This window comes from Heteronotia binoei, chromosome 2, assembly GCF_032191835.1.
Source record: "Heteronotia binoei isolate CCM8104 ecotype False Entrance Well chromosome 2, APGP_CSIRO_Hbin_v1, whole genome shotgun sequence".
NCBI lineage: Eukaryota > Metazoa > Chordata > Lepidosauria > Squamata > Gekkonidae > Heteronotia > Heteronotia binoei.
In genome coordinates, this window is record NC_083224.1 from 62,660,139 (window position 1) to 62,674,461 (window position 14,323).

The 14,323-nt window shown below is 44.1% G+C and overlaps 1 protein-coding gene across 4 annotated transcripts in view; it reads left to right on the forward strand.

The window, feature by feature from the left end:
* SYT6 (synaptotagmin 6) overlaps positions 1-14,323 on the forward strand; it is a 258,819-nt gene that overhangs the window by 36,238 nt on the left and 208,258 nt on the right. For 2 of the 4 annotated variants that reach the window (XM_060231187.1, XM_060231186.1), the window contains exon 1: positions 66-316. The exons of the other annotated variants lie outside the window; for them this stretch is intronic. The gene's annotated coding sequence lies outside the window, so the exon portion shown is untranslated. Of the gene's footprint in view, positions 1-65; positions 317-14,323 lie in introns of those variants that run through there. 4 annotated transcript variants of the gene reach the window in all.

The following is a 14,323-nucleotide window of genomic DNA, read 5'->3' on the forward strand; positions in this document are numbered from 1 at the left end:
CACACACAACGATGTGTGTGTTTGTGTGTGCGTGTCCATGAATGCTGTATGCCCAGATGTAGGCTGAAGGCTGGCTGGCTGGCTGGCTGCATCACTCTCTAAGCAGTGTACAGAGGCTGAGCAGATTTGTAGACTTTTTGTGCATGTGGACCTCCGAGGCGATTTCAGTGTAGCTGCAGTCACCTCATGCATAGTCAAGGAAGAGAATCTCCAACTCCATAGAAACACGCAGCCCCCATCTCTGCCACTAATTGTATGTGTGGAGCGGACTGAGGAACGTGCAGGGCAGCTGTGCTCAGGAATAGAAGCCTGCCTGGTAAGTGAATGCTCACAAAGTTGCTTTCTTCATTTATGTTTTCCTTGAATGGTGATAAGAATTTTCTCCTTCCTTTGCTGACTGTGCCTCAGGTTTATGCGGCTTTGGGACGGAGATGTGGATTTTGCTTTGAGACATTTGGTGCTGGGAAAGCCAGCATGTGTTTGGAGCTACTTTGAAGCAGAGAAAAGGTTTTCTCCTTTGTTTTGCAAAATACAACTGGCAAGCAGCATTCCTCTCCCCCCTTTGCAGATGTTCCATCTTTTGGAAGATGTTTGTCCCTATCATTTTTTTGTTTTTGTTTCGCTCAACTCTTGCCACAGCAGCCTGTGAATTTGTGCCGTAGTTCCATTCATGTGCACATGTGAGCCTGTTAATCTCATTTTTCAATGCTATTCCTTATTTAACTTTCTGTCTCAGTCCAGATTCCCTTTAATATCCTCTTTTTCTCATTTTCTCGCTGTTCACATTTCTCTGTGCCATTCCATAGTTTTTTGTTTGCCTTCTCTTTAAGAGCAGGCTGCTTTGATTGTCTGGGCTGATATATTTTTTTTCTGTGACTCTGTGTCAGACACTGAGATCGGTGTCATTTCTGCTTAAGAATCGTGGAAGCCCTCAGCTTGCCTATATAGGGAGATCTAATCATTTTGTTTTGTTGAACCCAGAGACATAATCACTAACAATCATAACAATCACCAGGGTTGCAGAAAGGTAGAGCTGTTCTCTGTGTCATGCCTGACTGTTTAATTATACTTGAATACTGCAAAATTGTGTCCTGTTGGGAGTGAGAGTGGTGTGTGTGTGGGGGGGGGGGGATGGATTGGAGCTATTGTGAAGAGATTTCACATGGGTTGAACAGAACTCTCCTGGGAGCACAAAGCACATCGAAGCTGGGGATGCTAATTGGTGCTACCTTGAAATTGAGTTCCATTTGTTATGCTACAGCGTGTTAGTGTTTGACAACATCGCAGAAAACTGAGCAGCTAGCACTGCAGGCTGAGCGCCAGGAGCACAGCTCTTAGTAGAACTGGTCTCCAGAAAGATGCTTTGGACAAAATCCAGGGTGTTTGTTCCTCTGGGTGAAGTACAAAAATTCCACTATGTCCTAAGTGCTTCAGAATCTGACCATGTGAAATCATGTTCCCCTATTCTTTGCAAACTTGGAAGGAGAAGCAGATCTGCTATTTAAGATGAATCAATAGACCAGTCCATCAAATGCTTTCTTAAATTGACTCCTCTCCTCACCCGCCATCATCCCCACTGAGTGGTGCAGCTCTTGTCAAATCCATGACCCTGGATTGCCTGACCTGAGCACTGAACCTGATCACTACAGCCATTTGCTTTAATGGGATTTCATGGTGCATGGTATTGCGTGACTTGGGTCATCAGTGGTGGAAGAAAGAGGCTTGCCACTTGCCTGTGAAATCTCTAGGATCAGAGAGTCATGCTTGCCTGTGAAAATGGCAGCTGTGCGTTACATTTTAAGTGTGAGACCTCTTTCTTTTCTACAAGCTAATGGAGACAACAGCAATAATCTAACAACACTGGAGCAGAGACTCCTTGCGCATCTAGCTGAGCATAAGTATCAGCTCTCACTCCACTTTGCAGACAAAGATTATTACCAGGACACACAACACCAGATCTTCATATAAGGGGTGAGATACTATATTGCATGAAAGGAAGTAGAAATCTGGAGGGTAGCAGGGCAAAGTTCCTTTTTTCAAAGGATGGGGAAAAAATGAAGTTTAAATAATTTCAAAATTGATCTCTAAACTGAGCAGATTGTGTAGAGGGCAAAGTTACTACTGTACCATTAATAGCTGAGTAGATTGAAGCTGGGATTTTGACAGGTACAGACTGCCATTCAAAGCTGAGCAAAGCTGCACCAAAAAAATGTGCACTTCTGTACTATTCAGGTACAGAAGTCTTATCTTCCTTTGTACACCATCACTCTGATGACCCCATTGTTGCCTAATGCTGCTTAGGACCTCGAGATGATTCCAGAATTTCACAGGTTAGACAAGATGTCATTTCAGTCCCAAGGCATCCCCTGAATGACTTGTTCCTGGAAACAAACATGTTGTTCATACATTATCATTCACATTCCATTGCATTAACATTCAATGCAAATCACCTTTTAGTGTGTAATTTATTTTGGGAAAGGACACATGTAGCCAACAGTGACATGGCAGCTCTGTGCAATGTAATGGATGGTCCTATTGTTTTACTAGTGTCAAAGTGTTCCTTATTTGGGTCACCAATTCGTTATAACATCTTTGATTTCTCTCTTTATTGATGTTGGAGTGTAACCATGACTTGCATTTCCAGGGAAAGCATATTCAGGAGGCAATAACATTAATATCGTAGATTGTGGATACTAAGAACTAAGGGAATTGAGAAAGGGAACAGTGCTGGGTCTATCCACATGGCATGGAGAAAAAAGAGAGCATGTGTTGGTCAGATTCTTTCCTCAAACTGCTCTGAATGTCACCATTCTAAGACTTCCTTTCCCTAGTTCAAGATTCTTCATGAACTAATATTGAAGCCAGACTGATTCTCTCCCCCCACCATGTCTACCCAGAGAGACAGTTTTAATTATGGCTATGGTCAGATGAGCACTTTGATCCAGTGATGTTGTTGTTCTCTTCTGGATTTAAAGTGCATGATCAGACAGTGACATTTGCCTTTCACCTCACATTTCCAGATGCCTGAACTTCTCTGTTGCAAACTCAAGGCAGCTGGGAAGTGTGAACCTTCTGTTCTGCTGCTTTTAAAAAATCAGGTAGTGATGTGCACATGTGGATCTTCACCCCAAAGTATTGAACACTCAGGATTGGAAGCCCCCAGAGAAGTGGTTTTTGAGCAATAATCCCCCTCCCCCCCCAAAAAACCCCTCCGGATTCTTGGGGTTGGAAAGCCATAGAAACAGCACCTAGTTAGCTTCCCATATTAACAGGGAGCCTGGGGAGGCTGGCAACCCTACTCCTCATCCCACTTTTCCCCATGCAAACTGTGTTAGCAGAAAAAGGGTTGCTGTTTGAAAGCATCCCATGACTGATACAAGAGTGAATTACTGGAGTCAATGAAGCTCCTCTTGTGTAAATCTGCATGATGCTTACATCCCACCCACTCCCCCCCTCTGTATTCCAAGGAAGTGAGGCAATGTGAAGGGTCCGCAATACTTGGGGGAGAGATTGCAGAGTTGTCAAAAAAGATCATAAGAACATAAGAGAAGCCATGTTAGATCAGGCCAATGGCCCATCCAGTCCAACACTCTGTGTCACACAGTGGCAAATATATATACACACATACACACTGTGGCTAATAGCCACTGATGGACCTCTGCTCCATATTTTTATCTAAACCCCTCTTGAAGGTGGCTATGCTTGTGGCTGCCACCACCTCCTGTGGCAGTGAATTCCACATGTTAATCACCCTTTGGGTGAAGAAATATTTCCTTTTATCTGTTTTAACCTGTCTGCTCAGGAATTTCATTGAATGCCCATGAGTTCTTGTATTGTGAGAAAGGGAGAAAAGTACTTCTTTCTCTACTTTCTCCATCCCATGCATTATCTTGTAAACCTCTATCATGTCACCCTGCAGTCGACGTTTCTCCAAGCTAAAGAGTCCCAAGTGTTTTAACCTTAGTTCATAGGGAAAGTGTTCCAAACCTTTAATCATTCTAGTTGCCCTTTTCTGCACTTTTTCCAATGCTATAATATCCTTTTTGAGGTGCAGCGACCAGAACTGCACACAGTACTCCAAATGAGACCGCACCATCGATTTATACAGGGGCATTATGATACTGGCTGATTTGTTTTCAATTCCCTTCCTAATAATTCCCAGCATGGTGTTGGCCTTTTTTATTGCAAACACACACTGTCTTGACATTTTCAGTGAGTTATCTACCACGACCCAAAGATCTCTCTCTTGGTCAGTCTCTGCCAGTTCACACCCCATCAACTTGTATTTGTAGTTGGGATTCTTGGCCCCAATGTGCATTACCATGAGCTTCAGATACAAGCTTATGCACATGCATGAAAGCAAACAACAAAAAAAGGATGCCTCCCAATTGTCTGAATAGTCAACCATGAAGTGAGTGCATAGTGAGATGGCTTAAGATTGGCATGTTTTGGCACACCTCTCTGGAACAACGACCACTGGATAAAACAGAGATGTGGCCAGATAATGCCAAGCCTGTTGTCTGATTGAGCCTATGTTCCTATCGGTTATCTTCTTTTGATGTCTGGCCTATTTCATGTTCACACTGAGCATGCAGAATGTAATCAATTAGCAGTTTAATCACTCACTTAAGCAGGCCTGCAGCTACAGGGGGCTGGGGGGTCCAAGCCCCTCCAATCAAATCCCTGCTTGACCTTTAAGGCCCCTCCAACCAGTCCCCCATTGAAGATTTGGTATGACAAATGACCTGGTTTAAAATATTTAAGATCTTTTGGTTCCAAAGGATATGCATTTGTACCAAAGGAGAAAATGGGAAAACTAGACCCCAGAGCAGAACTCGATATACATGTGGGCTATGCTAATGGTGGAAGAGGATACAGAATCCTGGACCCTAATGCATGTACTGTCAAAGAATGCAATGTGGTGCACCACACCTCTGAATTTTACATGTATTTCCCAACACCTCTCAGCCACACTCTCTGTGGCCTCTTTGCCGCCAAAGAAGTCTGCTGCTGCTGATCTCCCATGCCCAGGATCACTTCACGCTGCCTCACCCAGCCCCATGTCCCCGTGGCAGTACTGCTGCTGCTGCTGCCACCATTGAGCCCCAGCCTTTTCTGCATTCCAGAGCCAAAACATGGCCACCCTGACAATGTGCACCCACTTCACTGACAAGTACCAGCTCAACAAGGAGCTTGGCAAGTATGCAGCCCACCATCCACTGCCTCAGCTTCCCCTGGCCCAGGATGGAGGATCTTCATGTGCACTCACTCAGGCAGGTGGAGCCCACTCCTAGGCATTGTGGGGGGAGGGAGGGAGGCAGAGCTCAATCAGATGAGGGCCTCAGGTTGGGCACCGGTATGGGGGAAAGTGCCTGAAAGCATTTTGAGGTTCAGAAGACAAGCACCCATCAACAGGTTTTTATTTTATAATTGCGATATCATTTATGATGTCATTTTGGGCCCTGCCCCCCCTAGAATTTTATCCCCTGCCCCCCACCCTAAATTTTCTGGCAACAGGCCTGCACTTAAAGTGGGTGCCCCTATTAATTCGATATATATATTTTTTAAAAAATCAGGCACTGCTAGACTTACCCTTTTCCGGACAAGGCTTCAATGCCTTGTGCATCTCCATGTCAAGAAAAGTTTTATCTGTGGTCTTTCTTCTGATCATATAGCTATTAAAGACATGCCAAGAGGGAAAATGTAGAAGTTCTTAGTGGATGTTAAGTGAAGTACTTTCCCATTTTGATATAGAGTGGGATTAGAATTAGTTTCCCATGATTGATACTGAGAATTAAAAGGGGAAAGACTGGAAAGTAACTACAATCAGATCTTGAACTGAGGTAAGGCAAGAAAAGCTAAGATAAATTATTTCTTGCAGGGCTTTTTTTGTAGCAGGAAGTTCTTTGCAAATTAGGCCACACACCCCCCCGATGTAGTTAATCATCCTGGAGTTCACAATAAAATCATAGAGTTGGAAGGGACCTCTAGGGTCATCCAGTCCACCCTCCTGCACAATGCAGGAAACTCACAAACACCTCCCCCTAAATTCACAGGATCTTCATTGCTGTCAGATGGCCATCTAGCCTCTATTTAAAAACCTCAAAGGAAGGAGAGCCCACCACCTCCTGAAGAAGCCTGTTCCACTGAGGAATCGCTCTAATGGTCAGGAAGTTCTTCCTAATGTTGAGCTGGAAACTCTTGATTTAACTTCAACCCATTGATTCTGGTCCTACCTTTCGGAGCCACAGAAAACAATTCCACACCATCCTCTATATGACAGCCCTTCAAGTACTTGAAGATGGTGATCATATCACCTCTCAGCTGCCTCCTCTCCAGGCTAAACATCCCCAGCTCTTTCAACCTTTCCTCATAGGACTTGTTCTCCAGATCCTTCACCATCTTCGCCACCCTTCTCTGGACCCGTTCCAGCTTGTCTATATCCTTCTTAAAATGTGGTGCCCAAAATTGAACACAATACTCCAGGTGAGGTCTTACCAGAGCAGAGTAAAGCGATACCATCACATCATGTGATCTGTACACTATACTTCTGTTGATACAGCCCAAAATTACATTTGCCTTTTTAGCCACTGCATCACACTGTTGACTCATGTTCCACTAAGACCCCTAGATCCTTTTCGCACATACTACTGCTAAGACAAGTCTCCGCCATCCTATAACCATGCATTGGATTTTTCCTACCTAAATGCAGAACTTTACATTTATCCCCTTTAAAATTCATTTTATTGGTTTTAGCCCAGTTTTCCAGCCTGTCAAGGTCATCCTGTTTCCTGCTTCTGTCTTCTCTCATGTTTACAACACCTCCCAATTTAGTATCATCTGCAAATTTAATAAGCATTCCCTCTCTTCCTTTATCCGAATCATTGATAAAGATGTTGAACGAAACAGGTCTCAGGACAGATCCTTGAGGCATGCCACTTTTCATTCCTCTCCAAGAGGATGAGGAACCATTCACAAGCACTCTTTGGGTGTGATCTGTCAACCAGTGACAGATCCACCTAATGGTAACAGGATCCAAACCACATTTTATCAACTTGTCAACAAGGATAGTATGTGGAACCTTATCAAAAGCCTTACTGAAATCAAGATAAACGATGTCTATAGTATTCCCCTGATCCAGCAAGGTAGTCACTTTCTCAAAAAAAGAGAGATCAGGTTAGTCTGACATGAGTTGTTCTTGAGAAACCCATGCTGGCTCTTAGTAATCACATCCATTCTTTCTAAATGTCCCAGGACCGACTGATGATTTGTTCTAAAACTTTTCCAGGTATAGGCATCAAGCTGATGGGTCGATAGTTACCCGGATTGTCTTTTTTCCCCTTCTTGAAGATGGGGACAACATTCGTCTCCGCCTCCAATCTTCCGGCACCTCTCCTGTTCTCCAAGAATTCCCAAAAATAATAGCCAGAGGCTCAGAAATTACATCCGCAAGCTCTTTTAGAAGCCTTGGATGCAATTCATCTGGCCCTGAGGACTTAGTTTCATTTAAAGAAACTAGGTGTTTATGTACTACCCCTATGCTGATCCTAGGTTGGAATTTCATACCCTCCTTATATGTTCTGTTTTTGCCATGTTGAGCACTGTTTCCCACAGAAGAGAAGACTGAGGAAAAGTAGGAATTGAGCAGTTCCGCCCTCTCTTCATTACCTGTTACAATTTCACTTTCTTGCCCTCGCAATGGGCCTACTGTGTCCTTGCTCTTTTTCTTACTCTGAACATAAGAAAAGAACCCTTTTTTGTTGTTTTTAGCATCTTTGGCCAGCCTAAGCTCATACTGAGCTTTAGCTTTCCTAACTTTCTCTCTACAAGCACTGGTGATTTGTTCATTATTCATCCTTGGTTATAAGGCCCTCCTTCCAATTCCTAAAGGAGTGTTTTTTATGTCTCAAGTCTTTAGAGAGCTGTTTATGGAACTACTTTGGCTTCTTTAGGCTTTTTCTATTTTTTCTTATAGAAATCATCTGTGATGGCGCTTTCAGTATTTTGCTTTTAAGAAACTCCCACCCCTCTTGAACTCCCTTCCTCCTGTAGCTATGAAGGGGCCTGTGGAGGAACAGCCCCCCCCACTTCTGGATAAGACCCCCTAACTTTGGGCCCACACCAGCCCCCAGGGCCTCTGGTCTCCTTCCTGCTGACCTCCCTTCCCTGGCACCCAAATCCTATGTGGGGGTGGATGGCAGAAGCATCCCCCAGCCAGTTAAAGCACCTGCTGATCAGCTGATACATGGGTCCTTTAACTGGCACGGAAGACTGGGACTGCTTCTGCTGCCCATCAGCCTACGTGTGCTATTTGAATGGCAGGGAAGGGAGGGCAGTCCCTTCCTTCCCTACCACCAGGCCCGGCCTGTGGAGTTCTGCTGCCAGTGCTGGAAAGAGGAATCGCCATTTATCCTTGGCTTTAAAGCCAAGGAAAAACACTTGTCAGTTTCCCTCTGCAGTGTGGGCCGAGTTCAGCCAGTGCAGGAGAGGGGAATTGCCCTTTTATCGTGGCTTTAAGTGTGGGGGGGACTCCCCCCTCCCCTTAAAGCCAAGAAAAAATACTTGTCAGTTTCCCTCTGCAGCCTGGGCCCAGTTCAGCCAGTGCAGGAGAGGGGAATCGCCGTTTTTCCTTGAATTTAAGGGGGGGGGACTCCCCCCACCCTTTAAAACCAAGGAAAAACACTTGTCAGTTTCCCTCTGCAGCCCCGGCGGAGTTCAGCCAGTGCAGGAGAAGGGAATTGCCTTTTTTTCCTTGGCTTTAAGCAGTGGGGGACTCCCCCCACCCCTTAAAGCCAAAGAAAAACATTTGTCAGTTTCCCTCTGCAGTGCCTGCCAAGTTCAGTCAGTGCTCTAGTAGCTGCTGCCCTCCCTTCGCCATCACCCAAATAATGTAGGGCAGTTTTATTTGAAGGGAGTAGGAAGGAAGGCTATGGGGTGGGGCTGCTGAGTGCCCCTTGAAAAATTTATAGGCCCCCCAACCTTCCATATCTTGGCTACGGCCCTGAGTATTTCTGACCAGGGGATTTTACCCAGCATAGTTCTAAGTTTATCAAAGTTTGCCTTTCTGAAGTCCAACCTATAAGTCTGACTACAGGCATTTTCGCACTGACCTTAATCGGCAGCGATGCCCCTCTTCACCGCACAGGATCTGCGTGGATTTTGCACCAATTGCCGCGGAGCACCCGGAAGAGCCGCAAAGTCCCGCGGCTTTTGCGGCACAAATGGAAACTGGTTTTTGGCAGTTTCCATTTGCGCCACAAAAGCTGCAGGACTTTGCGGCTCTTCCGGGTGCTCCGCGGCAATTGGTGCGAAATCCGCGCAGATCCTGCGCGGTGAAGAGGGGCGTCGCTGCTGATTAAGGTCAGTGCGAAAACGCCCTACGTATAGCTTTTCCCTTCCCTAAGACTGTAAATTCCAAAATCACATGGTCGCTACTGCCCACTATTTCCACTTCTTCAATCAATTCTTCCTTGTTGGAGAGAATCAAATCCAAGATAGCAGATCCCCTTGTTTCCTTCTTCACTTTCTGGATAAGGAAATAGCCCTGTACTAAGAGCCCTGTAAGCTCTTGAAGGATTAGCTACATCAGGGGTGTGTGGCCTAATATGCAAATGAGTTCCTGCTACAATAAAAGCCCTGTAATCTACAGTGTGGTCTGAAAGCACAAAGGAGTGCATTAAAATCTGTATAATATTGAACAGCAAATTTGGTAATCCTGTGCTGAAACAGCAGAGCAATGAAGCAGGTTTCTCTAAGACAAGGAAGAAGTTTCTGCATAATGTGGGGAATTGTGGGGTACAAAGGTAAAATATCTTGGGTTTAAAAAAAAAGATGTAAAAAGCCTCCAACAAATCCTCCTCATTACAGCTGAAAATGCACAAAGCCTTCTAAATCTGTAAAATTCTTGTTTGTTTGTTTTTTAAAGGAATACTTGTATTTAAGGAGTCAAAAAATTTCTTGCCTGAATGTTTTAGAATCTGCATTTGTTATTCTGCTAAATGGTGGTGGTGGAAAATTCTGTCAAGTTGCAGCCAATTTATGGTGACCCCCAGGAGTGTTGAACTCATTTGTTATGAGGGCCAAATCTGGCATAAATGAGACCTTGTCAGGCCAGGCCATGCATGTTATAAAATGTAATGACAGGTAATAGAGATACAAACTTTATAAAGGACACAGACAAGCAAAATTAAAGGTTTGGTTGTTTTTTTTTAAAAAAACCCTTAAAATAAAACATGCTTAAAACATTAGCACTCTTGGGTTTTAAAGGTGCTTTCTTTGTATCTTTCCCATGAGATCCAGAGAACTAGGCAAAGGAAGCTCTGGCTCTTTCCTTCCTCCCCCAGAGGATAAAGAGGGGGAGGAGCCTCAGCCAATAGAAGGAAGAGAGGCTTGGCTCAGTAGCTCTGCTGTGCAATTGAGAGATCCTGGCAAAGCAAGCTCTCCCTCCCCCCTTCCTCCCAAGGGAGGAGTCTCAGCCAGAGGAGAAAATAGAAGTTTGCTCTGTAACTCCTACACAATTGAGTGAGACTTTCAAAGCAAGCTGTTATGCAGAAGGAAGCAAGAGAGGGGGAGAAGGAAGCAGATGAGAGCCAGTTGCTCAGGGGGCTGGTAGGAGTCCTCTGGGGTTCTGATATGGCCCCTGGGCAGCATGTTTGACACCGCTGCCGTAGGGTTTCCAAGGCAAGAGATGAACAGAGGTGGTTTGCCATTTCCTGGCTCTGCATTGCAACTCTGGACTTCCTTTTTGGTCTTGCATAAATAATCAGGGTTGACCCTGCTTAGCTTCCAAGATCTGGTGAGATAGGCTAGCCTGGGCCATCCAGGCCAGCAGTTAAATATTTCACACCTGCCATTTTTAGAGTTTTTTTTTTAAAGTAGCCCCCTGTGCAAGCACCAGTCATTTCCAACTCTAGGGTGACGTTGCTTTCACAACGTTTCAAGGCAGACTTTTTACGGGGTGGTTTGCTATTGCCTTCCCCAGTCATCTACACTTTCCCCCCAGCAAGCTGGGTACTCATTTTACTGACCTCAGAAGGATGGAAGGTTAAGTCATCCTCAAGCCAGCTACCTGAATCCAGCTTCTGCCAGGATCGAACTCAGGTCGTGAGCAGAGTTTAGGACTGCAGTACTGCAGCTTTACCACTCTGTGCCATGGGGCTCTATATTTTAGTGTTTAGCAATTTCCAAATTGATTTTAATGTATTCCAATGAGTAAATTATGGCAATTCCTTTGACATTCAGTAGGTGCATGTAATACTTGGGGGTTTACTCCTGATAAGTGAAATCATTAACAACAGCAGACATAATGAAGCATTTTTCAGCCAGAGCCTGCAGATTAGAAAAATACTGGACAGACATCACTATATTCTTGCTTTTTGCTGGCTCAAAGAATTCTGATAGTGAGGTCAAAACACCTTTTACAAGGAAGAAGACAATACAGAAAGAAAAAAGAAAGAAAACAGTAATTGTAGGAAAAGAGAATAAATAGCCTGAAAGCTGGTTAAAACTCAAGAAGGAGAAATAAATGGGTAGCTTTCACCCAGCAGGGAAATCAGTAGGGGATGTCCCAAGTATTTTACTGGAGTCAATGGTAGCTGATTTTTTCCTAAATGAACCGAAGCTGGGTGTAAGAGCAAGGCAGCAAAAATAATTTAACTGACTGCAAAATGCTTTCCTTTAAAACAATCATTTCCAAATGTTGAATCCCTTCCCTTCCTGTAGCCTTGAGCATTTATTTTTAAATTTACCTTCTCTGAGGAGATATTATCTAATCATTCAGAGCCATCAGTTTACAAAAGAATAATCAACAGCAGATTAGAAACAAAATATAGCTGATCCCCAAACAGGCATCATTATTGGCATGCATTTTTTCCCCTATCAAAGTTCATCTGTAGTTCAAACATGTTTGACAGCTCAGATTCCACCCCTCAGGTTCAAAGAGTCCACTTGAACCATGAAAGTTGGAGTAGAACAAGAGAAATGCAAAATACTTTCACACACACACTCCAGTAAGAAGCAGGAGCAGTTAAAAGCTGTGACAGTGGCAAATGCAAGAGGAGAGGGTAAGTAGCTCCTTCATCAAAGGAAAAGGAACTCTACCAGACAGTGGAACAAGGAGGGCAGTTAAAAAAAATTCCTTACCCACTGCACTGCACAGCTGGACCCACACTGGATCCTGGGATGTGCAGGAGCAAGGTGGGTAAACAAACAAATCTGTGGCATGCTGATTTGGAGCTGTCTGTTCAGCTTGCCACAAGTCGACAGAGGACTTTCCTTTCCATGTTATACTGCTCAGTTTTTACCTTCAAGTTTTGATAGTCTTCTTGAGAGTATTTCATATAATTAGCTCAATGGTCCTGACAACAGTCCTGCCACCACTATTATTATCCTCATGTTATAGAAAAGGGGCTGCAGCTGTGAAAAATAATGGCTTGCTGAATAGGGAGGCCACGGCTGAGGTGCTATTTGGACCAAGAACTTCTTATCTATACCAGTTCTCATGATTTCCATGAGAAGCCCCAGGCATAAAAAAAAATTTTATGCAACTGTTTTGAAGAGTTCTACAGCTTTCCCTGAAACAAAACTTTAGGGGCAAAACAGATGTGATGCTGGAAGATTAATAAATTAGGGTTACCATATTTTGAAAAGCGAAAAACAGGACATATTTCCTGACTGACTACTTCAAACAAGTGATCACTATGACAAATGCCTGCTATTTAAGATGTGTTAATTGTTTCTAACTAGGAATATTCCTTACCTTCCAGCCCCAAACCAAATCAAAAGCTCTTACACCCACTGACTCCAGCAGTGGTTACCTTTCTCCAAAATGCTGGAAAGTTTCCTTCACAGATCTCTGGGCCTCGTATCTGTTTTGCTCTTAAACAGGCATGAGAAGGTTGAAGAGAAATTCCCTTGTGCCTGCCGGCTTGAATCAGCCCAAGGAGCTTTCTTTTCAATGAAAAACTGGTCACGGGGGACCAAGCAGTATATGGATCTGTCCAGCTTGAATATGGAAGCAAAATCATTGTTTGGCACAGCTTTCTAAAAGTTTGCCACACTGGCCATGCTGCTAGGCAATTCAGGAGCAGCTGTTTCACCCCAGTGTAGTGACTTAGCCATGTGTAGTCAGCATTATTGAGTCATTTACAGATGTTGCTATAATGCATTATGGTGAAATGTCAAGAGGTTAGCACACAGCCACACACTATAATTATACACAGCATGGCTTATAATAGCTTATTAGATTGTCATCTGTTAAGCATAAAGCATCGACAACTGTTACTGCCACATTTATAATGCCCCAAGAGAGCTGCTGATAAAGCACAAAGCATCCTGATTATCACTAAGGGAAATTTCTGTTCTCATGGGAAACTGATTTCTGTCTTCTATAGAGAACTGGTTCTCTCCTTGCACATGGGCCACTGGAGGAAAAAGCAGAAGCCCCTCACAAGGTTCATCAGCAGATGTCCTTAATCCAAGTTAATTGCCCCTGGCCCCATTGATTGTTCTGCTTGTGAGACAGAACTGCTATTAAAAAGACATCTGAAAAGGGCGCACGTCAGACAAAACACTCTCACAAAAATGCATCACAGCCCAATGGGCAAATGCTTGCATCAGAACTGTATACAAAAAGAAAGTTAAAATTGACCATCAGCCTTCCAATAATGGGATGAATTTTTGCTGCATTTGCTATATTATTTATTATGAGCGAGATATCCTTTATTGTGATGGGTGGAGTGCGGCTGGGGAGTGAACCTGGGATATTATAAGGACCCAAGGAGAGCTGCAGTGTGTAGAAAGGGCTTCATTAGGTGTGATGCGTGAAGTTCTGAGGTCAGAGTTCCTGAGCATTCCTCCACCCCCACCCCTCTAAATAGCAGCCACATGCAGTCCCAGTTCATCTAAGGACTGCAGCACAGGGAGGAGGGTGGTGAACAATTTCCCTTTGCAGCATTTCCTGACCTGAAATTATCCTTGGTGCTTCTACTTGCCCCACTAGGGGGAAAGCATAATATGAGCAGCTCTCATGAGATCGTTTCAAGTAGGCACAACAGAATGGGAAGCAAAGGATGAAAATTTCCTACTTTGCAGGCCTGAGATGAATCAGGGTTTTGCATGACTGTCGTTTACAAAGGGAAAAAATGTTGCATTTCCCAGCATCTCACCTTGTCACGCTCTGAGACACGTGTTGCTCAGAGGTAGAGAATCCACTTTGCATGCATAAGGTCCCAGGTTCAGTTCCTGGAATCTCCAGTTTAAAAGAATCTGGTTGTAGGTGACCCTTGCTTGAATGTGGATGCCTGGCAGTCAGCTTCATGTGCAT